Below are 6,718 nucleotides of genomic sequence, written 5' to 3'. Positions count from 1 at the left end.
CTGGTTGTCGGTGGGAGGAGGGGATGTTGGGGAGTTGTTTGGCACTGGTACCGGGACTCTCTGTGACTGTGTGGTCTTCGGAGAACCACTTACCGCCCCCGTGCTCTCCTCCAGTTCCAGGCTCGGGAAGGTGAGGCAGGGCCCCCCCCTCCTCACCCCCCAGCCTGCTGATTAAATCAACCCTACGCAGGGCAAAGCGCGATAACAGAGGCAAAGTAGGCCGCCTTCACTCGCTGTCACAGGAAGAGGAAGTGCCCTGGTGTACCTTCACCTGTGCCTGGCGCCTCGCTGGTGCTGCGCTACAACCCGTTGCACAGCTGGAGACGAGACAGCGAGCGTGTTAGATCAGAGAGCAGCAAGGCTCACGTGTTGCGTTTCCTGCTACTGCGACTGTGTCGAGTGACCGTCTGAGGCCTCAGAACAAAAGAGACACAGAGAAGACAGCTCATTTCTGTCTCAACTGAAATTACTAACCACTGTTTGAAAGTATCAGGATGATTCTGTGTTCATTACACTGAAATAACACTTACAGTAGTGAGTCTAAAACTGTAATTTACATCCTGCCTCACTGAAAATATTCCCTCCTCAAAAGAACAAAGTAACATTCACACACCGTGAATGTGTGGATAACTTCATTTTGATTAAGAAAGAAAAAAGTCAGGTAAGTTGTTCTCACATGCGGCTCAATAATTAAATCAATTTGGAAATTTAGCAACTGAAGTAGTGGAAAGAAAAACAGGTTTGGATTATTATATACATTTCCCTACGTTTAACATGCCAATGAGCAAATCCCACAAACATCAGAGATCTGGGATGGCGAGTCCTTCTCTATAAATTCTATAAATGTCTGGTCTCTTTTCATGGATTACTGTCATTTGCCATCCGCTATTGTGAGCGCCTGCCAGACTGGCTTGCCATTTCTGGGCCTGTGTTTCCAACCTTGATATATTTGCCAAATGAATATTTGAAGCTGTAATTAAATTTATCCCACCTCTACACCTTCTGTAAGACGGCCACCTTGCACATTTCTCACATGCCATATTTCAGCTATTTTTTGTGTGAAAAAAAAAAAAAAACGCAGCTTGTTGCCATTTTTTAATGATTTGGAATGAGGATATTTTTACTGGAATAAATCTGATTTCAGGACATTCATAATGGTCCTGCTTCCGTATTCAGACATAAATACGGATCGTGTGGCGAGAGGAGCCTTCAGAGCTGTCACCGGCTTCATAAACAAACTTCATAAAATGTCTGTAAATATGATTAAAAAAATTAGGGGATGAAATTATTGCAGAATTTAATGCATTAAGCAAAGATCAGGCGCAGCTCCTGACAAACAAGTTACTATTTCCAGACAGCCACGAGAGAAGGCTTGAAATCAGCATAAATGTGTCCACATGCAGGAACACAACTCTTCTCATTAACATATTAACATGTCTGCGGTGGATGTTTTTGTTTTTTCCTCACATCTTTTAAAGGTAAATCCAAAAAGTTGATGGCTTATTTGTGTGACGGAGGGTACAAGTGAGCTGGAGGAAAGGTGATGTTTTATTAAAAGAGGATGCTTAGACTATTGTTCACCCTGAGACAAGAGGCCTTGATGCACGCATGAAACAAACAAAGCATTTGATTAATTCATGATAAGGAAGAATGCACCCTCAACTCTATTTTTTTTGGTGTCAGGGACACTTCAAAATCCAAAGCACATTTTGAAGCTAATTTACAAAATGTAACGTGATTATTTATGTCTAAAACTGCGTCACTTCAGACTGTATACCCAAAGGATTTAGATTAGAGATAACTATAAAATGATATATATTGTTTTCATTGCATATTTGTATATTTTAAGAGTAACTTCCACTTGTTTCAGTCAGTGAATGTCTTGAGTTTGGAGTGAAACTCTCTGCACACTCAGTTGTCTTGTCCATCCTCTTTTTCCCCATCAGAGGATCTAATGACTGACGTGTCCCATCGTCGCCCTCCCTCTGAATCCTGTTAGTTACACTTTAAAGGAGCCCACTCCACATAATTAAAATCTCCAAGCCTCCCAATAATTACCACTGGTTCCCCTGCACTTTTGAATTGCACTTGTGGTGACATAATTCATTAGTGTTTGTCCAAAGAAATGATTTAGAGTCTTTAAAGTGCTCCTCCATGCAGAATAGCTATTAAAGCAGCCATATGCACATATGCTTGGAGCGTTAAACGGTTTGTTGAAGTCAGCCGGGGTACAAGCGATGATAAACATAAATTATGACTAATACACTGCACCAGTGGCTTTTTCGAAAATAAAAAATTACTGACACAGGGAAACCACTTTGGATTCGCCGGCGCAGCGCCGCGGCCCCCCCTCATCTGTGTGTGCTGAAGCGAGGATGTAGGAAGCACAACACAAATGGCTCGGGCATCACCTTGAATATTCAGATGGGTAAGCTAATCGTTTATGCCTGGATACACCATTGTGATTACCTGGCTCCTTTGGCATCACTTCTGAGCTCTCTCAAGGCGATGCAGAGTGCCTTTTGTTTTCATTTAGTTCCATTAAAAAGTTTAGGCCACACAATGAGACTCTATCGCAGAAGTTCACGCCATGAATTTAGACCAATAAATGTTGTTTCTCTTCCTTTAACAACCTGTGATTACTGCGCAAAGTGCAAACCAGTCTCCGGTTTTTGTGACAAACACCCTAAATGAGGGATGTGTCTCGAATGACAAAAGGGAAAGATGATTTTACCACCTAGCAGCTGGTGCAAATGAGCAAAATTTCAGTGACTTTTACACCAACGCTGTCACTTTATGCATGTTACTATGTGTGGCTCTTTGATATCTGTCCTACAAAAGCACATAAAAACATAAACATCTTATTAAAAATCTAAAATCATCTTCATTTCAACTTTCTGATTTTTTTTTAATAACTAAAAAACAGACCATTAACAGCAGTCAATACAGACTCTAATGTTGATAAGGATTGCTCGATTAATCACAAAAAGTGGATCAACAGAACATTTATCAGCAGTTAATTTGCTAATCGAATACTTGTTTGTCATTTTTCAAGCATAAATATGAATTATTCTTGCTTCTCAAATGTAAGAATGTAAGAATGGTGCTGCTTTTCTTTGTCATATGTGATAGTTAGCTGATTATTTGGGGGTTTTGGAGCATTGGTCAAACAAAACAAGTGATCTGAAGACGTCATCTAAGGCTCCAGGAAAGGACATTTTAGACACAACAATTAATCGATTAATCGAGACACTGTTAGTTGTTAAAGGAGCCTTTCTTTTGCTTGTTTTTTTCCTCCTTCTGTTGCAGTACTTGTTCAGCAAACTGCTGCTGAATTTGGTTTTCATTAATATTAATGTTGACCCGTCTTGCAGCTCCAGCACACACACCTACACTGTGAAAAGCCTCCAGTTCATGGTGAACAGGGCCTGATGTATTACCATACACCCTACATTCATCACTTTGTTTCCCCTTTTGTGTTTCTCCTTTTTTAAGGGAACTGCAGGAATTATTAGCGGCTTAGCACCGAGAGGCCCCTAAGTAGCTCTCGGGGTGTAAGCCTCTCTCCCAAGTCAAGGCCAACAGCACTCTGAGCCCCCGGCCCCTTTCAGTGATAATGTACATGTCAGCAGGGACATGCAATGATCCCTCACTTCTCCATGCTAAATGATCATTTTCTTTCTTACACTCTGTCTTTCATTCAAGTAAATCCACTCCCCTAAAAAAAACTCCCAGAAAATATTAACATGCTGTCGAACAATAGTCCTCCGAAAGCATGAATCAGCAGATGATTCCCAATTCCATGCACACAACAGGGGATTGTATTGAGGCTACGTGTGTGTGTGTGTGTGTGTGTGTGTGTTAGGGTGGGTGGAGGGGAGCCTCTGTTAGCACCGACGTTCCCATCCAACAAAATTCCAAACCCCCGGCATCAGTACAGAGCTTATGATCTGTGGGAAAGCCGAGGCGAGTTGCGGAGCGGCGGAGCACCTCGCCCGAGTCTCCAGACGGCCTGATTTGGGAACGCCGTGAAATCCGTGGCACCTCTCCTGGCTTCCTGGCTGAACGGCTGCCATATCTTGTGATGGACTGAGGCAGGAGAGAGCGAAGCAGCCAGGGATGAATACGGCTTAATCTTTACCCAGGCCACATGTGTGTGCATGATAACATGGTTGCTTTCTTCCTGTGCAGGGTTATTCTCCGCCAGCTGCCAGGTTAGCTGCCTCGCACAGCCGTGTTTCGCTGCGATATTTGCCCGCTGTAAAAAGAACTATTGCACCTAAGGTGGGGGCTAATGCATGTTTTTGGAATTGGCGGTAATTCCTGACACATTTCGAGAGACAGATAGGGTGTCTTATAGCAAATGACAATATATGTAAAGACACCTAGCCCCCCCACCCTTTTAGTTCCTAATATTTTATTTGTGAGGAGCCTCCTTACGCTGGGGATAGAGGTTATTTTTATAATTAAATGGCGGCGTTGTGATCAAAAGCAGCTAGACATGCAGTAAAATACCTAAACACACATTTAACGTCGGGTCGTAGGTCTGCAGACATAAGGAAGAGGCTATTTTTGAGACATAACGTCACACCAAGTTCCTTCACACATCAAATATGGATCTAAATGTGTTAAATGCGCTAAATAGTCACTAATATTCAAATTTTTATTTTGTTAAATTTAAAGGCAACATTAATGAACACTAATGCAGCTTTATCCTCCATTCTTTACCATTCAGTGTCTGAATTTATGTGTGTGTGTGTGTGTATGTGTGTGTGTGTGCTACATGCAGGTGTTCTTTACGCCATACATTTTCCCATCATCTACATAGGCTTTAATGCATTCACTCCAGCAGCTTGGTGTAAATTTCCCTCCTTTCTCTCCTTCTCGCATCAACTTTCTCCCCCTCCGCTCATCTGCCCGGCTACACAAAGCCCATTTATTATGATTGCATTACCATAAATGATTTTATAACATCTGCTTGTCAATAATTATCGTACAAATTCCCGTGCCCTCTGACCCGTGCTCTGAATGAACCCCAGGTGTAAGGCACTGTCGGGCTAATGAGTAGCGCCACGCTAGCACATTGTCCCCACGTCAGTGCACACAGCCACCCAGCCACTTCAATTAGAGGCTGGCACACGCCTTAATATTAGCCGAAAATTGAGGAATCATGCGCTAATTGAAAACATTGCATTCAAGAAGAGAGAGGCTGTAGGCAAATGGTGGGGATATTTGATCTAATGTTCAGGAGGATGCACAAATGGTTGTTTCTCCTCTGCAAGGAGAATATAGAGCGTGTGCGCTAAATGTTACCACACCAGCGGCAATAATGTGGACGACAGCAGGTGGAACAAATTTACTATTTCTTAAGGAGACGTGTTACGACTCTCAGGGGTACAAGTATACCTGAGCAAAAATTAAAGGTCACTAATTCCAAATTAAGGCGTATTACGGAGGGAAACACAACAAAAATGTCCTTACATCGGCTCACAGCTACACTGAAGTGTGGTACAGACTTTAAAGTGCTGATATAATGCTTATAAATGTTGGGGAGGATAAATTTAAGTGTTAAAGTTTGAATTATGTCTTGACAGATAAATAACTGGTTTACTGCGTCTTTACTATATTTCAATCATGTATGCACCTGTCTAACAAGTGTGCTTTACATTATATAAATTGTACTTTTCAAAAATGATAAAAGAGAATAAACTGTCAAGTTTGAGATAATGATGCACGTTTATATATATATACATATTTAAAAAGATAAGTAATAATCATACGAGAGATTTATTTAATCATAGATAGGATGCAGTGGACACTGAAATAGCAGCAAAATTAATGACATTTGATGCAGAGAAGGCACAAATTGGTGTATAAAAATTCCCCAGAGTATCGGAAATTAAGCATTTTATGCTCAAAATTTTGTGGCGGATGCCCCCCAGACCCCCAATTCCACATATGTGCCCCCTCAATGTTGAAATAAAACCTACACCCTTGCATTCAAATATGTTTTCAAATGACCAATTTAACAAAATTTGTTCTTTGATGCATCTTTAAGGGGCTTAGCATAAAATGCAAAAGTAATATTTACAAATCAAGTAACAGTCACTGTGTAAAAAAGAACAGTATTAAATGAAATTAACTACTTCCTGAAGTACGATACAAACTCTTGTATCTCTCAGACCACACCAAACACATCATCCTCAAATATAACGATAGCAACTATCTAATAACAAAATTAAAACAAACACACAGTACAATCACTTTAATGCCACGCGCTCACATTACAAACCATTATTCAAGTGCTCAAAGACACTGAAGTGCATCAATCTATTTTACAAGTCTGTTTCTCCCTGAACAGCAGTCGAGTTGCTCTATAGCAGACACAACTGCAGTGTCAGATGCAGTCCTAATTGAAAAGTTAATTAACTTTTTGAAGTCATCAGCTGTCATTCCCGCAAATCAGACTCCAGCCTGGCCCCATGAGACCAACTTTATATCAGTCTTAATGGCTGGGGACCCACTGCCTGGCTACATGGGAACATTTGGTCATTGAAAGTACCATTTATAGAGTATTGTTTAATTAAAGTCAAATTAAGAGAACTGTATGCAGAATTTAATTTCTGGTATGAATTATTGTCGAAAACAGAGTGCAACTCAGATAATCAAACTTTTCATTATCCTCTCCTCCCTCCTGAGGTGCCTCCGCTGGTTCTTT

Source organism: Epinephelus moara, chromosome 6, assembly GCF_006386435.1.
Source record: "Epinephelus moara isolate mb chromosome 6, YSFRI_EMoa_1.0, whole genome shotgun sequence".
NCBI classification, from domain to species: Eukaryota; Metazoa; Chordata; class Actinopteri; order Perciformes; family Serranidae; genus Epinephelus; species Epinephelus moara.
This window is presented reverse-complemented; position numbering follows the sequence as displayed.